Below are 26122 nucleotides of genomic sequence, written 5' to 3'. Positions count from 1 at the left end.
CGCGTCTTCAGGGAACGAAGGAACTCCCGACGACGTGATCGCCGACGGACTCAGGAGCAAGCCGAGCAAGATGCAAGGCAACGCCGGGAGAATCCGCTCTTCGGGCGCAACCTGAACCCCGACTTCGCCCGAGCTATGAACACGCCGAGCGAAGTTGGAGGCGTTCTAGCTCGGATAGCTGACGGACTTCCTCGGACTCCCGACGCCGAGGGATACCGACGCCTGTTCACTCAGGCGGCCAACCATCTTCTACCGCTCGCCCACCCGCCGAACGATTTGCGACACGCCATCAACAGTCGCCGAGACGCGCGAAGCTCTATCAATGCTTCGCGCGAACGGCGGCATGAAAACGAAATTCGCCGTCGGGAGGAGTATGACCGAGATCACGGCTTCCCGACTCAAAGCCAGGCCACCAGGACTGAGTCGGCCACAGCTTCAACTGGCGGCACCACCCGGGGACGGTCGAGGAACCACCACCACCACTCCCCTCCCCGGGACAGACATCGTCCCCGACGATAGGAAGACACGTGCGGAGTATCCGCTCTTACTCCGCGCCTTAGGGCCATCCAATGGCCCCCCCAACTTCAAGGTATCCAATGTCGACAAATATGAACCTAAGCAGGATCCAGGGGGTTGGCTAGCCGTCTACACCACCGCTGCTCGGGCTGCCGGGGCATCTGAGGACGTCATGACCGCGTATCTGCCCATCGTCCTTGGGCAAGACGCGCTGCAGTGGCTACGACATCTACCCCGACACTGCATCGACAACTGGGGAGACTTCAGTCGACGTTTCACCGCCAACTTCCAGTCCCTCTCCGACAAACCAGCGCAACCATGGGACCTCAAATCCATCAAGCGCCGGGGGGACGAGACTCTCCGGTCGTACCTCAGAAGGTTCCAAACCATGAGAAACCGTATCCCCGAGGTCACGGAGGCGGCCGTGATCGAGGACTTCTACAGAGGATCCAATGACTCGGCTTTCGTCCGAGCCATACTACAAAAGGCACCGACTACCTCCGAGGAGCTGTTCCGGGAAGCCGACCTCTACATCACCGCCGACGAGCGGGCCCAGGATCTCATCGGAGGAGCAAAGCCTGCACCGGCAGCACCACGACGTGACGCGAACCAGCCATCCGACAAACGCTGGGAGAAGAGGCCTCGAGAAGAAGTACACGCCGCCGGACCACCCGCCTCTCGCGCCCGAGGAGGACCTCGTGGAGGCGAGCGCACGCTGGACGACATCCTCGACGCCCAGTGCCCGTACCACAAGGACATGCGCCACACTCTTCGAAACTGCCGGGACTTCAAGCACTCCGTCGGGCACGGCCGACCCTTCCAACCTCTACCGCCTCCTCCGCCGAGGGGAGGACCAGATGAACCATGACAGCCCCATCAGCAGGAGGAGGGGGGAGGAGGAGCTTTCCCACGCGTTGACAGGGAGGTCAACGTCATCTTCGGCGGACATGGGCCGCAGGAGAACAAAAGACAACAAAAGCTCAACGACCGCCAGATACTGGTGACAGTTAATTCCCGTCGGTTTCAGGCCGACGGGCGTCCCTTGTCGGGGATAAGGTTATCCCCGTCGGCGGCTGACGGGAATAATTAATTCCCGTCGGCTAGATAGTGGCCGACGGGAATTACGGCTAATTCCCGTCGGTTCTGCTAGCCGACGGGAGTTATGAGTTAATTCCCGTCGGTTCCCTAGGCCGACGGGAGTTATTAATTAATTCCCGTCGGCCCCACGTGGCCGACGGGAATTAACTGGGCCGACGGGAGTTAATAGTTAATTCCCGTCGGTTCGACCATAGCCGACGGGAATTAACTGGGCCGACAGGAATTACTGTATATTGCTACAAAAACAACACTAAATTATGTCACTATTTCTGCACACATAACATATATCAAACATAATCACATATAACAGCCACATTACAAACACATGTAGAGATACGACATCCACAAACACATGCATTTAGACATAGTGCATTTATAATTAAAACATCCACCAACGTGTACGACATAGTATTCAAACATAACATCCACCAACATCAAACAACAAGTACGACATAGTATTGAACATAACATCCATCAACGAGTACGACATTTCAAACATAAGTTTAAGTGTTTAGAGATAACCACCACTTGGGTGGTTAGAGCTATGACCGCTGCCGCCTTCACCACCAGGAGGAGGGAACGCGAAGAGCGAGTCAACAAATCCAGTCCCTACTGCTGGATCAGACCCACTGCCACCCGCTTCAGGCGTAACCTATGCAAGTTAGCAAATATCAACACGTTAAATGCAAATATCAAAAAGTATACAAGTGTATAAATTAATGGAGAGTTATCAAACGTACCCTATCTCCAGGTGCAGGTATATGTGTCGGAGGGGTGGTGAACTGTGGTGGTGGAACTGGTGTGTTTGCAAATTGGCTCCATTGTGGTGGCGGTGGAAAATTTGATGTCATGCCCTGTTGCTGCATTAACTGTTAAACACATATGTGTTACTACTGAAGATGTTGTATTGAAATATAATAATTTAGAGTTCGGATTATGTGTACTCACTTGATACATCGCTTGATTATGAGCATTGCAAGCTTCCATAAATTCGCGTTGTTGTCTCATCTCTTCACGCATCCTCATAATCTCCAACTCCTGCTCGTTCGGTCGACGAGAGCATGAGCTACGGGAAGATGAACCCGTCCTCTGAGATCTCACTGACGACGAGTCAATGAATCCGTCGAAGAGTGCGTATCTATAAGTGATTCAAAAAATGTTATTACTGCATAATCAATTTAGTGTCAACCATATAATTTCATAAGTTAGAGCTTACCGTCCATGCGCTTTGCCACCACCACTTGCGTACACCACCGAGGGATCGACCGGTTCATGGCGCCAGTCGTAGTCAGGGCCATGGCGACGAACCATCTCCTCCCCATATGCCGCCTATACATCATTCACAACCTTACAAATGCAGGAATTTATATACTTTGAACGTTTGAACTTTTGAGCCAAAACTCACCAAGCGATCCGTGGCTGTCTGGCTGCAGAGCTGGTCAGGGTTGTTCGGGTCTGGTCCTTTGTGGCCCTCCTGGTAGACCTCAATGTCACTAGGCTTTTGGCCACTAGTAGCTTCCTGTATAAACAAAAACATTCATAAGCAATCGTATTATTTGTTGATCGACATAGAAAGATGAAACTTACCATTCTTTTAGCTTTTCGTATCATGTCGTCACCGCCAAACTTGTGGTTAGGATTGGTTCCTCGACATTGTCTGTGATGCGCTGACGCTTTCTGGAAGCCTTCAGAAGCCCAATATCGACACCAAGAATAGTACGCATCAGGCACGGGCGCCATCCATGGAACCATCACCTGCACACACACAATGTTACATATTATATCAATCACGACAATAAATATAAAGGGTAAAACAGATTGAATACTAACCTCACGATATTGATCCTCAGTCAAATATATCTTTGAGGACCCTTCCTTTTTATTCAAGGGGCCTGCTTCTTCCGGATGCTTTTGAAAATACAGGTTTGTAGCCTGAATTCTCGCATAGTATATGGCATCCTTCACCAGCTTCTTTGCATTATTTTGCAAGACACGTTCAGCGTGCCCCATGTAATCCTCTCCGTCAGGCAACCGATATCGAAGCTACAACATAAAGAATACAAATGGTATAAGTCATAGATTTACAATATTAAGAAACATAACAAAAATAATAAAGAATTCATACCCAAAAGTCATTACGCACAAGTCCCTGTCTGTCGGTGTGGTTTCGTTCCTTTTTAAACTTGTACTCATCCCAGGTACTGACGAGCACCTCATCCTCGGTATCACCGTTTGACACCTTCACTATACCAGGGTAGTGAAGGCGGCAAAGAGAACCCAACGTAAGGTTAACCTGAGTGTGGTGTCCCTTGCCGTCAAAGGACAGGTCCTCCCAATTCCTGCATTACACAAAAACATTAACAATACACATAATAGTTATATTAGATAAGTTAATATATTACACTCACCGATCTCCATGTGGCATGATTAAAGTCCTATCAGCCTCTCGCTCTATCGCGTGACGAGGCTTTACTGAGTGGCTTTTTCTTGAGCGACGTGTGCGTGTCGCTGAAGAGCCTCCCGAGCCATCATCCATCGGGTTGTCAGCCGGTTCGCCCTGTTGGCCCCACTGGTCCCACGCCTGTTGCTGCTCTCTCTGGTGGTCCCACTGGTCCCATGGCTGGTGATGCTGTGCGGCCTGGTCCCATGTCACGTGCTCCACCTCCTCATTGAGCTCCACCTCCTCATTGTGCTGCTCAGCCTCATTGTGCTGCTCCTCCTCAATGTGCTGCTCCTCAGTGTGCTGCTCATCCTGGTACATACAACTCAAGATTTATTTGTAAATATGTAAACAAATTTATTTGTACAAGATATGTTACCTCATCTCCATGTACCGCGCTCAATAGCTCTCGACGTCTGCTGCTGCTCGAAGAACTGCCCTGAAAAAGGCCCAGGCCCTTGAACAACCCTTCACTGACTTCTTTGATTTTGGCGGCATCCTGCATAAAAAATAAGAAATTATTCATTAGTGCATCAAAAATGACATAATACTTAAAATATAAACAAATGAAATAACAAAACAACTTTACTTGTTAAATATCATCAAAATCAGGATCTATTTGTTCTCTTCTATGCAGAGGTCGCCATGTAACTTTTCTCCTAACAGGTTGTCTTCTCCGCCTCTCGGGAAAAGTTAAGTCGTTAACGTCTGCAACTAGTGAATCTAATGCCGGTGCAGGATCAATATGAAAACTAGTTGGCAACTCTTCTTCTTGAAACACCTCATCAACCTGCTCAAGGTGACCAATTTGATATTCGTCCTCACCAGGAGTGTATAGGCGTTCTCGGGGATTTACATTGTACACAACCCTCCATTTAGACAACTTTTTGCATGGATATGTCGAGAAATAAACTTGGTCTGCTTGATGGGCAAGGATATACGTGTCGTGTCCTTGAAGCAATTTCTCAGGTTGGATCTGTGTCATCCCAAATTCGGTCATATAATACTTCGGGTCATACCATTTACACTCAAAGAAAACTAGCGCTAAAGGCTTATTTCCAGCAAATGTAATCTCGATTATATTTTTGATTTTCCCGTAATAGCAGGCTTCGTGTCCTTCCATGTCGGTTGCCCTAGTAACGACTCCACTATTTTGAGTGGCGGCCATAGGATGACTTGATTCGAAAATGCTTGAACGAAAGCGATATCCATTGACGTCGTAACGTCCATAGCTTTTGGCAGTTACGCTTCCAATAGATAACTGACGTAAGTCATCATTCAAATTCATTTCCTCCCCAAACTGTCAATCATGCCACAAAGCATTAGCAAATTCTGTAATATTAGTTAAATGAAATTAGCTCTCGGAGCCACATAATTAAGACTTACACGGTCCCGAAGCCACATAATGAAATTAGGTCGCCCATGCATACCATCGCGTCGCAATTTGTCTATGTCTCTCGCTGTTGGCCTACCGAGACACCTCATGTTTTGTTCATCAAACTCGCTGTCAAATATTATTGTATGACATGAGATATTTGATAACATTAACTAATTCACATATGAACAGTTTAAGAAAACAAGTCTTACACAAAGTATTTCTCCACCTCAGGCATATTTGTGAACATGTACAGTAAAGAAGACTTCCGTTCTTCCATACTGAGGTGATATGCCTTGGGTGGACCAACGGCTTTGCCGTTTGTCTGAAAAATCGAAAGATCACTACACGGAGGCATCTCTCGTTCATCATCATGGTACCTTTTCTTTCGAGCAAATACATTATGTTCTTCTGCAAAGTAACAACTTGTGAAGTGTGCTACCTCCTTTAGTTTAAATTGTTCCGCAATACATCCTTCAACTCTTGCCTTATTGCCCACCATTGCTCTAAGCTTCTTTAATGCTCTTTCTATATGAAACATCCACCTATACTGAACAGGACCACCGACCTTAGCCTCATATGGAAGATGTATAAAGAGATGCTGCATAGGATTGAAGAAACCCGGTGGAAATATTTTTTCCAATTTGCACAAAAGCACCGGTGCCTCTTTCTCCAGCTGTTCCATCACATCTCTTCTGATTTCTTTAGCACACAACTGTCTGTAGAAATAGCTAACTTCAGCTAACGTTTTCCACACAGCTTCGGAAATGTACCCACGAAACATTACAGGCATGAGCCTCTCCATAATTATGTGGAAGTCATGGCTCTTCAGTCCATTCATCTTCATTGTCTTCAAGTTCACAGATCTTCTAAAACCAGCGGCATAACCATCGGGGAATTTAATATCCTTCATCCACTTCATCACTTCTTTCCGTTGCTTAGATTTCAGACAATAGTCAGCTTTTGGTTTGCCTCCGTTTTCTCTAAGCACTAGGGTTGGACGATCACATATCACTGCTAAGTCCATGCGTGCCTTGTCATTGTCTTTCGTTTTATCAGGGAAATCCATGCATGTATTTATGAGGGCTTGGCAAAAGTTACTCTCTTGATGCATGACGTCGATGTTGTGCATCAAAATCAATGACTTAGCATAAGGAAGCTCCCACAAGCCACATATGTGAGTCCAGTTATGCTCCTCACCAAAACCTTGATACCTTTTCCCACTCTCGTCTAGGACAAGTTTCATATGCTCTTCTGTAATTTCTATCCCACTACGTCGCTTGGGCGGTCCCTTCGTGACGATGGTGCCCTTCCTAAATTCCTTTCTCTGCCTTCTGAAGGGGTGATTGAAGGGTAGAAAACATCTATGGCAATCAAAGTAACATATCTTGCCACCAGCACTAAGACGAAAACAATCTGTATCTTTAGCACAATAAGGACACGTCAATCTACCATGCACGCTCCATCCAGAGAAAATACCATACGCCATAAAATCATGAACCGAGAACAGATATGCAACACGAAGATTGAATTTCTGCTTCTTGAAGCAGTCATAGGCTTCCACACCTTGCCATAGCTTCTTTAACTCTTCAATCAGTGGTTGAAGCATCACATTGAGGCGTACGCCAGGATGCTCAGGCCCAGGTATAACAAGACATAGGAACATAAACTCATATTTCATGCAAAGAGCAGGTGGAAGGTTGTACGGTATGGCAATGACAGGCCAACATGAATACGACGCAGCGGTCATATTGAACGGCGTGAAACCATCAGTTGCCAAGCCGATACGAACGTTTCTTGCATCGCTGGCAAAATCTGGATCAAATTTGTCAAGAGCCTTCCATGCATCACCATCTGACGGGTGCACCATTAACCCATCTTGTCTGTCCGTACAATCTTTATGCCACCTCATGTGCATAGCGGTCTTCCTCGAGAGAAACAAACGTTTCACTCTAGGAGTGAGAGGCATGTACCGAAGCTGTTTATGTGCAACCTTTGTCACCACCTTCTCCCCATCTTCATTTACAAGCTCCACGTACCTCGACTTTCCACATTTTAAGCATTTCTGTTCTCTGCCATGTTCCTTCCAAAAAAGCATACAGTTGTCTTGGCAAACATCAATCTTCTCATACTCCATACCAAGACCTTCAAGCAATTTCTTGGACTGGTACATGTCTTTGGGCATCTTGTGACCCGTAGGAAGAACCTCGCTAATCAAATCCACAAGCTCCTTGTAACAATTAATTGAGAATGCAAACTTAGACTTGATTGACATCAGCCGGGTCACGAATTCCAGCACGGTCACGTTAGTGTGCCCGTGAAGAGGCTCTTCTGACGCTTTGAGTAGGTCGAAGAACTTCTGAACCTCCGGTGTAGGTGAATCATGATGATCTGGTGCCAGTTCAGGCTGCAGATCCTCAAGCATCTGGTCCATCCTATCAACATCATCTTCACCGTCATCAACTTCTACTTCTGCTGCTCGTTCAACATCTTCACCATGGAGATACCAGACCTTATAGCCTGGCACGAAACCATGCGAACACAGGTGTAGTGTGACCTGCCTCTTGGTGTGGCTCGTCATATTTCTACATTTATTGCATGGACACCTAATGTTATCTATTTGTGACAAAGCAGCTGCATGGTCCAGAAACATCTGCGTCTTGGCAAACCATTCACTTGTGTGACACCCACCCTTCTTGAAACCTTCATACATCCAATCACGTCTATCACCCATATTGCGGCTGTGTGTACGAGTAAGAATTGTGTGTGTGAGACATTCATGTTTATAAACGTCACACATACATCTATAGATAAATAGTTAAACTATATATATACATAACATAACTATATATATACATAACATAAACATCACACATACATCTATATATACATAACATAACTATATATATACATAACACATAAACGTCACACATACATATATATATACATAACATATCATCCAATTCATTAACTAATAACATTAAACAACACATTTTATATTTGCAACATAAAATTAAAAATATGAAGACTAATAACACTGTTAATTATCAAATTTAAACAAAACTTAATCACATAACAGTTAACTCCCGTCGGCCATAAAAAACCGACGAAAATAAAACATTACAATATATATAATATACCTTGAATGCTTTGCGCGGACGACGGTGGTGTACGACGTCGGTGGACGACGTCGATGTGGGGAAGCCGCGGCTACCGTGGACGGCGGCGAGTGACGGCGTTGGGCGGGCGACGACGTTCGGCGGCGGTCGTCGGGCGCCCGGGCGGGGGCGGGAGCGGTGGCCGTGGGCGCGGGGCTGTGGCCGTGGGCGCGGGGCGACGCGGCGTGGGACCGGCAGCCGTGGGCGGGGGCGGCGGCCGTGGGCTCGGTGCGGCGGCTGGGCGAGCGGTGTGACGGCGGCGCGGCGGTGGGCGAGCGGGGCGGCGCCGGGACGGCGGCTGGGCGGCGTGACGGCGGCCGTGCGGCGGGCGAGCGGGGCGGCGGGAGAGCGGGGCGGCGGCGGGACGGCGGCGGGGCGGCGACGTCGGCCGGCGGCGTGCGGGCGGCGGTGGGCAGAACGGCGGCGCGGGCGCAGCGTAGAGAGAGCGCGTTGAAAGAAACAGAAAGGAAGAAGAAAGGCACGGCGGTGGTTATTTTGAATAACTCCCGTCGGCCTGGCGGCGCGGCCGACGGGAGTTATTTAATCGCCGTCGGCTGTACGCGCGGCCGACGGGAGTTACATTAATTCCCGTCGGCTTTACGCGCGGCCGACGGGAGTTAGTTAATCCCCGTCGGCTACGTTGACTGGCCGACGGGAATTAAGTAATTTTCGTCGGCCTTACTTTGGCCGACGGGGATTAATTAATTCTCGTCGGCCCGCACGCAGGCCGACGGGAATTAATGTAGCCGACGAGAATGATTTGAATTGCTGTAGTGCCCATACCGGTGGTCGGAGCACCCGATCACTTTCACTCGGGAGGATCAATGGCTCAACTTCGACCATCCAGGCAAATACCCGCTCCTCGTCGATCCGGTGATCCGAGAGAGCCGGGTAAAGAAGGTGCTAGTGGACGGGGGGAGCAGCATCAACGTCACCTTCCCCCGTACGCTCCAAGGCTTGGGAGTTCACCTCAAAGAGCTCCACGAGTCGGACACTCCTTTCTTCGGCATCGTGCCGACGGAAGGGGAATACCCGCTGGGCCACATCTACATGCCGGTCACCTTCGGAACTCCGGAGAACTACAGAACCGAGTTCCTGAGGTTCGAGGTGGCGAACTTCGACTGCGGGTACAACGCCATCATCGGGAGGCCGGGACTGGCCAAATTCATGGCCATTCCGCACTATACATACATGATACTGAAGATGCCAGGACCGCAAGGAATCATAACTGTGCGTGCCGACTTCCAAGGCGCCGCAGAATGTTTCCGAGTGGCCATCCAAGCAGCCCTCACCACCAAGCCGTCAACGGTTCCTTCTACGCCGGCGAACTCTAAGCCTGAGGAAGACCTCGCCGTACCGGCAAACGAAGCTCAGGCCGTAACCTCTATGCGGCCGGTTGAAGAAACCAAGCGGATCAACCTGGGGTTCGCTGATGAGCGCAAGACGGCCATCATCAGCTCCAGTTTGAATGACAAATAGGAAAGCGCGCTCGTTCAGTTCCTGCAAGATAACCGGGACGTATTCGCGTGGCAACCTGCGGATATGCCGGGAGTCCCAAGAGAACTGGCCGAGCACAAATTGAAGGTCTATCCTCAGGCAAGGCCGATCCGGCAAAAGCTACGTCGTTTCACGCCCGACAAGAGAGAGGCCATTCGTGCCGAGTTAGCCCGCTTGGTCGCGGCTGGATTTATTAGAGAAGTATTACACCCCGAGTGGTTAGCCAACCCTGTTCTTGTACTCAAAAAGAATAAAGTGGATTGGCGCATGTGCGTCGACTATACTAATCTCAACAAACACTGTCCGAAGGATCCCTTCGGACTCCCGAGGATAGATCAGGTGGTGGATTCCACCGCTGGATGTTCTGTGCTGTCTTTCTTAGATTGCTATTCCGGATATCATCAGATTAGTCTGGCAAAAGAAGACGAGGAAAAAACGGCGTTCATCACTCCGTTTGGTGCTTTCTGTTATACCTCCATGCCGTTCGGTCTCAAAAACGCTGGAGCGACTTATCAGAGAGCCATTCAAACATGCCTAGCCGATCACTGGGGCAAGCGTGTGGAGGCTTACGTTGATGACGTGGTGATCAAAACAGAGAATTCGGAAAACTTCATCGAAGATTTACAGCTGGTTTTCAACAGCCTGAGAAGATATAGATGGAAGCTCAATCCTGAAAAATGCGTTTTCGGGGTACCAGCAGGAAAGTTGCTCGGATTTATCGTCAGCCACCGGGGAATTGAGGCTAATCTAGATAAGATTGAAGCTATCATGAAGATGGAAGCTCCTCGGTCACAAAAGAAGGTTCAGCGACTCACTGGATGTATGGCAGCTCTGAGCAGATTTATATCCAGACTGGGAGAGAAAGGTTTGCCATTTTACAAGCTACTCAAGAAGGTGGACAAGTTTCAGTGGACTTCAGAAGCACAAGAAGCTCTAGATGCACTGAAAAAATTCTTGACGACACCACCAGTATTGAAACCGCCCCGGCGAGCTACGCCGACTCAACCGGCTGAAGATCTGCTGCTGTATATCTCTTGCACGACTCACGTGGTAAGCACTGCGTTAGTAGTCGAGCGAGTGGAAGAAGGGCATGCCTATCCAGTACAACATCCGGTTTACTTCATCAGTGAAGTTCTAGGTCCCTCGAAGAAAAAATATCCTCAGGTTCAGAAGCTATTATATGCAGTACTTCTAACTGCCCGCAAGCTACGCCACTACTTTGACGACCACAAAGTCATAGTAGTCACTGGTTTTCCAATAGGGGACATTCTTCACAACAAGGAAGCCATTGGCCGAATAGCCAAGTGGGCTTGCGAGTTGGGATCCCACGATATCGAGTTCCGACCTCGCACCGCCATCAAAACTCAAGCACTGGTTGATTTCGTATCGGAATGGACAGAACAGCAAGTTCCAGACAATCCAGAAACTGCAGAAGTATGGCGAATGCATTTCGATGGCTCGCTAAAGCTGCAGGGAGCAGGAGCAGGGATTCTCTTCACCGCACCTGGAGGCGAGCACCTCAAGTACGCTCTCCAGTTGCTATTCCCGGCCTCTAACAATGCAGCCGAGTATGAAGCCTTGATACACGGATTAAACATCGCCATATCACTGGGCGTCAAAAGATTGATGGTATATGGAGATTCTCTGGTAGTCATCAGCCAGATAAACAAAGAATGGGATTGTTCAAGTGATTCAATGGGAAAGTACTGCGCTACCGTCCGAAAGCTGGAAGATAAATTCGAAGGTCTGGAATTTCATCATGTAGAAAGAGATCGGAACACGGCAGCCGATGTACTGTCCAAGCTCGGATCCGGTCGAACTCAGGTCCCACCCGGAGTCTTCGTACAAGAAATCCTGCAGCCGAGTATCTCAATGGATCAAACAGAAGAGTGCAACATCATAGACCAACCCGAGTCAAACTCTGATGATTGGAGACGGCCGATTATTAAGTATATAAAGAATGAAGAAGAACCAGATGACAAGAACTCGGCAGAGCGTATTGCCAGACAATCAGCTCACTATACACTCATTGGGGAGGTATTATACAGGAGGGGCGCGTCAGGCGTCCTCATGAAATGCGTTCTCCCGTCCACCGGGAAGCAACTTCTGAAGGAGGTCCATGCAGGGCAATGTGGAGTACATGCTGCATCTAGAACACTAGTCGGGAAGGTTTTCAGGTCAGGATTCTATTGGCCGACGGCGAAGGACGATGCAGCCGAGTTAGTTCAGAGATGTGAAGCTTGCCAATACCTGTCAAAGCAACAGCACATGCCAGCGCAGCAGCTGCAGACCATACCAGTAACTTGGCCTTTTGCATGCTGGGGACTGGATATGATTGGACCTTTCAAGAAAGCTCAAGGAGGATATACCCATGTATTGGTGGCAATTGACAAATTCACTAAATGGATAGAGTTCCAGCCCATTGCTTCTTTAACCTCTGCTAAAGCCGTGGAATTCATACAAAGCATAATATTCAGATTCGGGATACCAAACAGTATCATCACTGACTTGGGATCCAACTTCACCAGCTCAGAATTCTTTGACTTCTGCGAGCAAAAGAGCATTCAGATCAAGTACGCATCCGTAGCACATCCAAGAGCCAACGGGCAGGTTGAGCGAGCCAACGGAATGATATTGGAGGCACTCAGGAAAAGGGTCTTCGATAAGAATGAAAAATTCGCGGGAAAATGGATAAGAGAACTACCTTATGTTGTTTGGAGCCTGAGAACCCAACCTAGCCGAGCCCTGCATGGAAACACCCCTTTCTTCATGGTCTATGGGTCAGAGGCAGTGCTACCTGCTGATCTCAAATTTGGGGCGCCAAGATTGATCTTCGAAAGCATAGCAGAACCCGAGGCCACCAGGCTGGAGGATATTGATGTACTCGAGGAAGAACGACTGAATGCAGTAATCCAATCAGCACGGTACCAGCAGACTCTAAGGCGCTATCACGACAAAGCTGTGCGGCAACGTTTCTTTTCGATAGGAGACCTCGTCCTCCGCCGAATTCTAACGGGGGAGGGACGGCACAAGTTATCACCCTTATGGGAAGGGCCTTTCATAGTAGCAGAGGTCACTCGGCCCGGATCATATCGCCTCACCCAGATGGATGGCACAGAAGTTGGGAACTCCTGGAACATAGAGCACCTCCGAAAGTTTTACCCCTAGCTGTATTTCAAAACAGCCGGGGCGACCATGTATTCTGTATAATGGAAATACGTCATGAATAAAGAGAGATTTCAAAGATACTCGGCTCGTTTACGATTGACTCACATTCTTACTTAACTCGGGGTGACCACTATGCCCTACAAACGGAGCAATCGACTTAAGTCGGCAGCGACTTAAGGCGGTGCAACATGCTCACGCTTACTTAACTCGGGGTGACCACTATGCCCTACAAACGGAGCAATCGACTTAAGTCGGCAACGACTTAAGGCGGTGCAACATGCTCACGCTTACTTAACTCGGGGTGACCACTATGCCCTACAAACGGAGCAATCGACTTAAGTCGGCAACGACTTAAGGCGGTGCAACATGCTCACGCTTACTTAACTCGGGGTGACCACTATGCCCTACAAACGGAGCAATCAACTTAAGTCGGCAACGACTTAAGGCGGTGCAACATGCTCACGCTTACTTAACCCAGGGTGACCACTATACCCTACTAGCGGAGCTATCGGCTAAAGTCAGTGGTGGCTCAAGCCGGTGTAGTTTACTCGCGCTTGCGCAACCCAAGGGATGACTTCCATATCCCGAAAACAAACTTCATAATCATTATGCAGCGTTACCACAAATTTGCAAATTAATAAATTCGGATACAATAAGAGAGTGATAATGTCATTCGAATGATAAGCCGATAACCTCTAACGAGTACTTGATCATGCTAACCGCGCGCTCATAGCACGCGAAATGTTTCTTTATTTTCCAATGTCTTTCTCAGGAACGACTGACGAAGAAGGGCGATTCGAAGAATCGGGGGCAGCATTCACATCGGCTCTTATGTCTTCAGGGACAACCACGCCGGGTCTTCTCATCAAGATTCGTCCCGCCCGAATAGCCTTGTCCAGGGCTTTATCACGCTGAGCTTTGAAAGTGACAGCAGTTTCTTCGGCAACTCTAGTAGCCAGCTGAGCAGCTTCTAACTCCTGAGCAATGGATTTCTTAGAAGCTCGGAGTCCCTTGATGGTGGCATCCTTTGCTGATAGGAACTGCGTAAGGCGGGTCACTTCGTCCGAAGATTCTTGCAGCCTGCAACGCTGATTGTCCAGTTCCTCCATTGTAAAATGGTGGCTCCTCTCCAAGATGGTCAGCGAATTGCTAGAATCTCGATACAATCTATCCAGATTGTCGCGAGAAGCAGCGAGGATACGTTTTTCTTCCTGCAAACAAAAATCAACTCCTTCAGAATCCAAGCAAGTAAAAAGAGCATGATAAGGCGAAGCACGGTTTTGAAAGTTACCTTTTCAGAGTCAAGCTGAGCATGAAGAGAAGAACTCAGAGCGTTGGCGTCATCCAAAGCCGCGGAGACCTGACTCAGTTCAGTCTGGCTCTGAGAATACCTCTCCTCGAAGTCAGCGCACCGTCGAGCCATTTCAGCTTGATCTTGGGAATGTTTTTCCTCAAGAACTGCAATCTGCCGAGTCATTCCTATCAAGAGGTAATCAAACGAAATGAGGTCAGAAGGTAAAACAATCCACGAACAAAGGCAAGGAAGAAGAAGAAAGGGCACTAACCAGCATTAGTTGCCTCCAACTCGGATACACGACGATGAAGCAACACCGGATTCCAACGCTCAAGAGATGAAGCCACTTCTGGGATGGAAGCACCCTGCGACTTCAGCTGGCTGGCCATTCCATCCACCAAAGCCTGATAAGAAGAGCGGATGAACATAATGACAACAATTCATGCAACATAAAGATCAAACTAAAGAACGGCACAGCACCTGGAGGTTGGAAAAGACCGAAGGGATCCCCAAGTCAGGAGAAATCAGCTGATAACCAGGTGCCAGACCACCACCCGAGGCAGCTTGCAGCAGACCAGCAGGAACGAGCTCAGTACATTCAACAGATCCTAACGCCAGACCAGTGGGGATGCTGCCCTCTAAAGCGACCTCCTGATCCAGAGTTTGGGCCACCACCATACCGCCAGAGTGTGGAGGTGAACCCGCATGAACATCCATGGAAGTGCAGGAAGGAGACCTCGCTCGGACACCCTCGGGGGCTGGGTCAAAGTCGGCACTGCCCACTTGAGCCGGATCATCCCCGGCAACACCCTCGGGGGCTGGGCAGTGGCTTACACTCTTCACCCGAGCTAAGCCTTCCCCGGTGACATCCTCGGGGGCTGGGCGCGTGTCAGCACTATTCAAGGGGTCCAAGCTCTCTGCCGTAACCACCTCTAAGGTTGACGGGCCTTCAGCTACTTCCATGGGACCGGGACAATCCAAATCAACATCCCGACCCTCGAGATCATGCTCTAAGGTCGACGAGGCACGGGATGACCTCAACCCAGCATCGGGCACGGCAGCACAAGTCTCTGTTGCATCAACATCCACAGGCTCTGATAGCAAATCCTCTGGGACCATATCCTCTAGAGTTTGATCAAAGTTGGCCATGGACAGCTCTTGCAGACCAATAAGGGCAGACAAAGCAGGAGAAGGAACTCCACTACTTCCACCACTGGCAATGATCTGCCGACTGTTTTTCCGAGTTAAAGGAGCTTCATCTTCTTCCTCTTCATCCTCCACAGCAGCAACACAAGCAGCACTCCCATTGGGATCAACAACAGTTTGGGCACACCCATTGGGATCAGTGTCAGTAAGACCGATTACAGGCACTTCTTCAGCAGCAGGAGCTAAAGTGCCGGCGTCCTCATCAAAACTGGATACTCGCCGGAGGCGTCTTCTCTTTTTCTTTTGCTCATCAGCAGAAGGCTCGGGCTGACTGGTTCGGCTAGGGCGCCTCGGACGAGTGCTGACAGGTTTCGGGACATCCAAAGTTGTATCAACCTCTGGAAGGGGCACCACTGCTAAGGTACCATCAGGAGCAGCGTCGGACGAATCCTCAGCTAATAGATCAAGCATGTCATTTATGTCAGCATCACTGGGGTTCAGAGGCACTTCAAAATAAACCTGCCGTTCATCATCAGGAATCGCCCCGAGCGAAGCAACCAAAGTACTGACTTCCTCAGCAGAGGGTCGCACTCTAAGGCCCAAATTGCTGTCAGTCACAGGCGGATTTGACACACAAAAAGGGTGAAAGCTTTGGGAGGAGGTAGGTTCCAAGCCGAGTATGCCACTGGAGCACCAACATTCGAAACTTTACCCCTGAGGATCATTTCAAGTCGGCTTACCAAGTCAACAGAAGAAATTCTCTTATTGGTAACCCGAGTTGAGTCGGCCAGCCCTCGATACTGATATGCTGGATAGGCCCTGTCTTTCAGTGGCTGAATGTTCTTGAAAACAAAATCAGTGACCACAGCTTCGGCAGTCAGACCTCTTTCTTTCAGTAATCCGATTTCAGTAAGCAGCACGCCCGCCTCGGCCACCTCCTGATCTGTGGGAGACTCAGTCCAACTCGGAGTGCGAACGTCTGGCTGTCTTCCCGACCGGGAGGGGAGAGAATTTCCATAATTGTCAACTATAAACCACTCCAGACGCCACCCTTTAATGCTATCTTTGAGGGGAATCTCAAGATACTCGGTCTTCCGCCCACGGCGCATCTCCAAACTGGCACCTCCGACCAGCTGGTGTTGCCCCCCGGCCATCCCAGGGCGACAATGATACAGATACTTCCACAAACCGAAATGCGGCAGCACACCGAGGTAGGCTTCGCATAGGTGAACGAAGATGGAGATTTGGAGAATGGAATTAGGGTTCAAATGGGTCAAGTTGATATGATAAAAGTCAAGAAGGCCACGGAAAAAAGGAGAGATTGGAAGGCCGAGGCCACGGAGAAGAAAGGGAGCATAAACTACTGACTCGTGGGTATCTTCGGTTGGGACAGTAGTCCCGTGGCAGATCCGCCAAGAACAGAGTTCCCGCGGAGGAAGAACCCCGATGGAGACAAGACGGAGAAGCTCAGCTTCGGAAATAACGGACATGTGGTTACCTGCGAAGGGTAACTGACTGTTGGGGTCGATTGCGGGGATCACCGCAGCAGACGAGTTCGCAGTTTTCCTCTTGGGCGCCATCTTGCTTCTCACTGGCGAACAGAGTAGGAGGCGAGTGGCAGAGAAGATTCAGATGCGGGAATGCAAGAACTAGGGCACGGAAAGCAAAGGCGGCTAAAAGCGCAACTCTTAGGGGATATTCTTGAGCCAGATACCCTTTCAAAAAGTGCCCAGTCATCACCCGGCGGTTATTTCCGAAATCCCAGCATGCCACGTGGACATCTAAACAGTTATTTCCAAAAAAGCCGACGTGCCACTTCATCACTCGGTTATTATCCTCAAAGTAACTCGTGAAGCTGGCTATCACTCGGCGTTGCCTCTAAAACGCCGACCTCGTGTTCAATCGCTCGGCATTACTTCTAAAATGCCGGCGTCAACCTTCAATCACTCGGCGCTGCCTCTAAAACGCCGACCCCGTGTTCAATCGCTCGGCATTACTTCTAAAATGCCGGCGTCAACCTTCAATCACTCGGCGTTGCCTCTAAAACGCCGACCTCGTGTTCAAATCGCTCGGCATTACTTCTAAAATGCCGACGCCGACCTCCAATCACTCAGCGTGGCCTCTAACACGCCGACCACATGTTCAATCGCTCGGCGTTACTTCTAAAATGCCGACGCCGACCTCCAATCACTCGGCGTGGCCTCTAACACGCCGACCACGTGTTCAATCGCTCGGCGTTACTTCTAAAATGCCGACGCCGACCTTCAATCACTCAGCGTTACTTCTAAAACGCCGACCTCGTGTCCAAATCGCTCGGCATTACTTCTAAAATGCCGACGCCGACCTCCAATCACTCGGCGTGGCCTCTAACACGCCGACCACATGTTCAATCGCTCGGCGTTACTTCTAAAATGCCGACGCCGACCTCCAATCACTCGGCGTGGCCTCTAACACGCCGACCACGTGTTCAATCGCTCGGCGTTACTTCTAAAATGCCGACGCCGACCTTCAATCACTCGGCGTTGCTTCTAAAACGCCGACCTCGTGTCCAAATCGCTTGGCATTACTTCTAAAATGCCGATGTCGACCTTTAAACACTCGGCGTTGCCTCTAAAACGCCAAACTCGTATTCTGTCGCTCGGCATTACTTCTAAAATGCCGACGCCGACCTTCTATCATTCGGCATTGCCTCTAAAACGCTGGTCTTGTGTTCGATTGCTTGGTGTTACTTCTAAAACGCTGATGTCAACCTTCACATCGCTCAGCGTTGTTTCTACTATATCAAAAGAATCAGTTCAACATTCAGAAAAAGCAACGACGAGTCATCGAAAAGGGGGGTCAACGACAGTTCTTCATTAAAGGGAAGTTAATGAGTTTACAAACCAACTCTTCGCGAGTTGGTGCTTCCCTACTTCTACTCTACATTACTACTACTACTAAACTACACTATACTACTCTAAATTACTACTACATTATTTTAACTACACTATACTAATATCTAAAGACTAGTGGCGTTTAGCCACTGGCCTTGCCGCCGCCGCCCTTGGTGCTGCCCGTGCTGCTGCCGCCTCTGGTGCTGCCCTTGCCGCCGCTGCCCTTGCCGCCGCCGCCCTTGGTGCTGCCCGTGCTGCTGCCGCCTCTGGTGCTGCCCTTGCCGCCGCTGCCTCCGCCGCCGTTGCCGCCGTCACCGTCGCCGTCGCCACCGTCGTCGTCGTCGCCGTCGTCGTCGTCGTCATCTTCGTCCTCGCCGCCGTCCGAGTCCTCCTCGTCCGAGGAGAACTCAGACTCATCCGAGCCCTCGAGCCCGGAGCGCTCGACGGCCCGGATGTACGTCCAGACCTCCGCCGCAAGCCCCTGGGAGTCGTCTGAGTCATCAGACGACTCACGCAGGGGGATGGGAGCCGGAGACCCCTCGGACTCAGAGGAGAACTCCTCCTCTGAGTATTCCGAGTCACCAAACTCCTCCGATGGAGGAGTCGGCTCACGCTTGCGCTTGTTGTTCTTGCCCATGGTGGAAGCTTTGGGAGAGAAGAAAGGGAAGAAGCAGAGAACAGCAAAGGATGCGAAAAAACCAGAGGAGCAAGAGCGTTATTTATAGAAAGGAAAGGCAACCGCTCACTTCCAACCGCGGTCACTGAACAGTCGCAAAGCATTCAATAAGCACTCCCACCCATCTGAAGACACGTCGGACGGCGGACGCCGTTTCATGCAATACTGCACCCATTGGGACTCCAGTCAACAGCGCAAAGGATATGATTACACTAGCCGTCCCATCACATTACTACTCAGAAGTAGCCGGCTAAAACACTCAGCGTACCAAGCCGTCCCTTGCCCACACCCATTGGGGGGGGGGACGCCCAGGAATTATCAGTATATTTTTCAAAACAGTCACATCCGTGCAGGGCACGCAGTAAATACCCCAAGACAAAAATGAGATATCAGTAAGGATCAGAGGAAAGCCAAATATAGCCAGCAAAGTACAAGATATGACCGACAGAAGCGATGTGAGGACTAGACACAGAACGTCCATCAAACGTCCAATCAAGTTGCAGAAGCAAATAAATTGCATTACCTAGCAAGATATGGACGGATTGCAAACTCGGCTGCTAAAGACAAAATATATGCTGACCTCTGCAGCAAAATTTTGATGACATAATGCTGACCTCCAAAGCATAATGCGAATAGCTTCATGCCAATTTTTTCCAAAAGGAAGACCTTCGAATGGATTATCCTTAAAAAATCCATTTGAAGGTCGGGGGCTACACCCATTGGGTGCACCTCCGGTTCACCCCATGGAGTATCATTCTAAACCGATATAGCGCCGACTTCTAAGGTGTGGGACAAGATTGAAAAGATCAATCCTCAACCGAGATGCAGGAGCGCGAATGGAGATAATCTTTGGAGAAGACCTTCGAGTAGATTATCTTCTAAAATCTACTCAAAGGTCGGGGGCTACACCCATTGGGTGCACCTCCGGTGCACCCAATGAAGTCCAGAATCTTATAATCCAAAATGCCGACCTCTAAGGCACAAGCACAAAACTAAACTTTGGTCGAACGAATGATCAGAGCAAGAGAAGACAGCAGGGAGTCATTTTTTGGACCTTGGATCTTTGAGTTGATTACCTCTAAATCAACCCAAAGATCGGGGGCTTGTGGGGGATAGATATCCCCTGGGCCCACTAAAGAAGTAAAAGGCCTCACGAAAGGCCCAAGGGCCCAATAATTCGTAAGGTCATTCTTTCGTGGACCTAGGGAAAGGCAACCAACAAAGAAGAGAAGACGTGAGCCTGGACTGGTGCAAACCCGGACGGCCCACAACGTCGAACGAATGAATCGCAACAGAGACCCGACTTTCCCGCGCTGAAGCCCCCATGCAACGGAGCCATGCGAGGATAAGTCGGCGAAGGTTACGTAGGGATAAACTCAAGAGGTTCACTATCTTTTAGCTACTTGATGTTATCATATCACATGTACTGCCCCACGGTCGAGTATATAAGGCCTAGGGGGCACCCCTTCAGATCGATCGACCCCATTTTTACTTAGCCACCCACGTAAACTCTCTGCGCCCTCAATCCAGAGAGTCCTCTTGTAACCACGCTCATATACTCACCAGGACGTAGGGTGTTACGCACTTCTAAGCGGCTCGAACCTGTAAATCTTGTCCATTGTCCCTCGTGCGATCGGCACGAACCATTTTGCTACAGTCGTTGACACCGTCCTACTCCTAAAAACACCTTAAGGGGCAACCCCGGGTGTGCGGTCGGACCCAAAACACCGACAAGTAGTGAGCCCTAGTTTGGCATGATGGTCAGTTAGTTCAAGAGGGGAACTGGTGGACCAGGGTTACGCTTTGCTGCTAGGAATGGGATAGTGACTCCCATTATGGTAAGGGTGGTGAGTGTAGTGGTTTTACACCTTCAAAAAACCTACAACCACCTCCTACCCTATAAAGTTCACTCCTCCTACGTTTGCCACTCCAGCTGTGAGAGATGGAGTCCTTGTAGAGCCTCTAAGAACCCCACCTCAAAAACAAGTGTGGTGTCCCAAACCTAACTGTTGGCCACTTTTTTTGATTGCTGTATAGAACCAAAAAAACAAGGGAACACAATGTTAAACAGTAGGGACCTTCGTCCTTGAGACGTTATCCCTTTGAGTTAAAGATCCAAGGATGAAGGTAGTGTTGGACACTTGTTTTTGAATCCTTCGGGATGTCAAAAACAAGTCAACATGAATTAGTACGTTGTCTGCTTCTTCCTCCATTTAGCCTCTTTACGAAGGTCATATGAAGGAAGAAGGTGACAAATAAAGATTTTGCATATATCTGACAAGAATAGAAAGTCCAAATAATAAAGAACAAGTCCTCTAACTTATCTGCACATTCATCTCAAATTTCATTCCTGGTAATGTGATAAACAATTACAAGCATACCTTCGGTTTTACACGAATGAGAGCTCAAAGGTACCTTCGAAAGCTGAACAAATGATAGTGTTCTCTCCCACGAAAAAGGTGAATAGTACATGGTACTGTTCTTCTATTATAGACCCGAGACATAGCCCAAATAAATTTACAATTATATGCTAGATTCCTATTCATACATTCTAATGTACATGTCAAGGTTAAAGTCCTCCTCCTCTCGACTTAGTTTGTCATCCCTCGTGGACCTTTAGAATTAGCTTCGTCCGAAGTATGTTCACAATGATCGCTGAAGTCTTGGTGCGTGCCCTACTCGAAACCTACTTTTGACATTAGTCCTGTAATACATTTTATCGAAACATAATTGTTACTGAGTGTTTTTAGGACCTTCGGGAGAAGGAGACCCCCAACAGTAGCCCTTCGTGGTGCTAGATCGTTTTTTTCATAACGAGCTAGGTCCGTGAAACATATGAAGTCCTCTTTATGCCGAAGGTTTGAAAAACACCTTCTTTGAGCTTGTTATTAAAAAACGAGTAAAAACATGAGCTCTACCGGTCCACTGATCAGTAGGTATGGGTGTGACGATCGTTCACACCCACCGCTTACCGAGCTATGTAAGCAGATTGGTCGGCTTTAGGTTTTTACAACATTGGTTGCATTTGTGTCATTGTGCTACCAAATGTTTTACTGTATCCGAAGGTATTTTCACACTTTCAAGTTTTCGATCAAACTTTAGCTTGCCTTGCAATGGTTATGATTCATACAACCGCTAGATTGGTTAATGAGGGTGAGGAGACATACATGGTTGAGATAGCTCCAATTTCAGAAGTGATGTGGGAGTCTGGCATTGTTGAGCCGATGGAAGAAATGTGTCCTTTGGAAAAAGTAATTCTAAAGCTGAAGGTGGAATTAAAAGTGAATATGACGAAGAAGACCCCAATATCCTTTGGCTGAGTAAACCTATTCACATTGAGTTTGGGAAATCTATTATGAAGGTGAAGATTTGGACATGATGAAAAAACTTGGGTATATTGGCAAAAATGATGATGATTTAATTAGATTTGCTGGCGATGAAATCATTCTGGAGCTGAAGGATGATGAAGTTGTGGTGTTCAGAAGCTTCTTACGCGCTCGACTTTGGTTCCTGATATATGAAATCATTGCTGAGGTACTGAAGAAGTTTGAGATATTTCTTCATCAGTTGACACTAAATGCGAAGAGAGAATGTTAAAAACATAGTAATGAGCCCAATGAGATTAAACTTTGGCCTAACGAGACCTCTCTACTACATGAAGATTGGATCTCTGTCTCAAATAGCCGATGTCCATTTTAGGGTTGTTGCTGAGAAAATTGGTACACGATACTTGGTTCAAGAGTATCTTTCCAATGGGGTCTTCCCAACATTAAGCGACTCGGGAATGCCGAAGTTCAAAGGTGATGTGAATAATTTTGAATTTGTAAGATTACCTTACTGATTGAAGTTTCAGGATACTTTCAATGGTCTTTGCATCGAGTGGTTGGAGATGATTGAGGCAATCTGTAATGAAATACTAGATAATTATACGAAGAAGGAAGACCAACTAATGACTGATGTCTTTGGTAATCGACAGAAACAAAGTTTGAATCGAGTCATGGATGCACCGGGATTTAATTATACAGACTACTTAAAAATTGAAGAAGAAGCTGGTGGGGGAAAAAAGGAAGAGAACTGTGAGTATTATGAAGAGATAGGCTATGAGGTCAGTGGAAGAAGACAAAAAGAAGAAGATAGCTTCGAAAAAACGAAAAAATGTTGATGAAGGTGAGTCTTCGCATCGGGGCCAAAATCATGTGCTCCAAAGAAGTGAAAACCATCGAAGCCTGGTCGTGTTATCAAGATGATACCTGAACCGCCGAAGCACGCCCTGAGACCCTCTCGGTATCGTCTATTGGTGTTACAAAAATTCTAGAGGTAATGACGCGTCCTTTGCCTTTCACGATGCTAAGCCCACTAGGGTCATATCTGACTAGTTTATTACAGACAAAGAACAAAATGCCGAAGAGGGGGCAGTGAGGGGTCCTTCGAAGGCTGCTGTGGAAGAGACGACGAAAGCGTGTGAGGATCCGGTGCTTTGAAAGAAATGACATATTAAGACTGTTATGAAGGCTGTATGTAAGACTCCTCCAGCAGAAACAAGGAAGAAGATTGCGATTGTTGAGGCATATAGAATTGTTGATATAACCCACAGAACCAATGATAGTGGTGGTCCACTTGAGACTACCATCTCCAAGAGTGATAGACGTATTGCAGATGTAGCGCCTGGGAAAGAGGTTGAAGATGCAACCGCTACTAAGGTTCAAAAGCAAAAGGATGTTACATCTAAGGCTTTGTCTTCTAAGACAAAGAAAGCAGGGGAGACTTCAATGGAAGACAATACCTTCGACTTGAGGCATTTGGGTGGTCAGGAGCTAAGTGAAGAAGACATATATGAGTTTAGGGAGTTCGCCATAGAAGGTGGCTATCAGCCTCGTTCTATACTCTTTGGTGGTGTAGACGAAGAAATACTGGGATGTATCCCTGATCGTCCCGGAGCAAAGCTTGAATACATTTGTATCAAAAACAGAATAGTTAATGAGTGTTTTTAGGACCTTCGAGAGAAGGCGACCTCCAACACTAACCATCTCAGGAACCCACTTGACACCTTGCCAGACATCTCTAGTGATCCCCTTGCTAGAGTACCACAATGACCAAAGATGATCCATTCCCACAAAAAGACTCCACCTAAGAGAGCGGTGAGGTACTATTGTGAGTATTGTGAGAGGGATGATCACTTGACTGTGAAAGCTCTATTGTGGGTTTTGGTGGTTAGGATGACAATCCAATTAAAGGACTGACTTGTGTGCTAAGTGTTGAACAGGTGCTTAGTGCAAAGCTTACTGGGTTCAACAAAAGTGAATAAGTGTGAGACTCGGTGTGAGACTCGGTGTTTATGGATAATGGACATCACAAGTAAGACTGGGTTCAACAAAAGACTGGAATGTTTATGGATAATGGACATCACGAGTAAGATAGACATTGCTTAAGTGAGACTCGGTGTGCGTAACTTGGAGACAATTGATCAAGCCAAGGATGGAGCAAGAAGAGCTTCGAGGTATCGAGTGCACAAGAGAAGGTCAAAGAGGTCTAGGAACCCAAAGCTAGGGGTGTAGAAGAAGACTTGCAAATTCAAGGTTGATCGAGTTGAGAAGAGATACGGTGCATCAAGGATCATGACTTAAGAACATGACTTATAACCAATGAGGTAATACTATGGTTATGTGGTGTAAGTCACAAGGCTCAAGATGAAGCTCAAGAAGTGAACAAGGTCATTAGAAGGAGGAGTAGTATCAAAGCCAAAACTTGGAAGCATCCCAAAAGAGCTAAGTTCACTTTGACCTTTAGTTTGGGATTTTGATAAGTTTGGATATGTTCTATGTGACCTTTCGCAGGGTGTTGGAGCATATGTCAATCTAGATCAAGTCAAGTTGACTTGATGGTTTAGTGTCCAATATCGACCTTAAACATGCCAAAATGGGTAAAACAATGAAAAAGGTTAAGTATGTAAGGTTTGAGTGTTCAACTATGTCACATACACCTTTTACTACATTTTTGGTACTTTGGTTTGCTCTCTAACTCTTTCTGTAGAGAAAGTGCCATTCTGAGCTCTGTTTGAGAAGAAATGGAAAAGCTAGGAGAAGAATTGGAAAGAGGTAACTTTCTATGACTAAGTCAAATGGATTATACTCTAAATGTATTTGTCTAAATCTCAGGAAAATCCTCCCAAATATTGAAGTCAAATGAAGAAAAAATGGAGGAAATAACACTTAGTGTGCTGTTGGTTGGCGCACAGGATAGTGAATAGTAACCTGTCTGGTGCACAAGGCAATGAATAGTAACCTGTCCGGTGCACATGATAATGAATAGTAACTTGTCCGGTGCATAGTACAGTGAATAGTAACATGTTCGGTGCACGCTGGGTAGTGAATAGTAACCTATCCAGCGCACAGGTAAGTGAATTGTAACATGTCCGGTGCACCCACGGCTAGTCCTTTTAGAGAAGGAAACTACCAATCAGATCTATAGGTGATCGTTAATGTGTGCTATCTGGTGGCGCACTATACAGTCCGTTGCACCCATAGACAGGGAAGGCTAGGAGCTTCCAAATGAAGCTCCAACAGTTCCTAGGCCCCCTAGGACTATAAAAGGACCCTAGGCGCCTCCAACAAGAGTACAAGTGTAGACAACAATTCCATACATCATTGTCATCAATTCTTTCTCTCTGTCTCTTGTGTATCTCTCTAGTTTGTGTAGAGGCGTAGTTGTAAGCCTTTAGAGAGAGAGAGAGGAGGTGCTGCTGAGAGCAAGAGCAAGATCTTGAGCATTGTTACCCTGCCAGAGTGCTGTTAAGATGACTGTAACCAGCCGTGGCATCATTGTAACCATCATCAACATAGTGGAAGGCTCTATCTATCACATTGACAGATCGGAGCAAACGG

This window comes from Zea mays, chromosome 4 (assembly GCF_902167145.1).
Source record: "Zea mays cultivar B73 chromosome 4, Zm-B73-REFERENCE-NAM-5.0, whole genome shotgun sequence".
Taxonomy (NCBI): Eukaryota; Viridiplantae; Streptophyta; class Magnoliopsida; order Poales; family Poaceae; genus Zea; species Zea mays.
Note: the sequence above shows the minus strand (reverse complement) of the source record.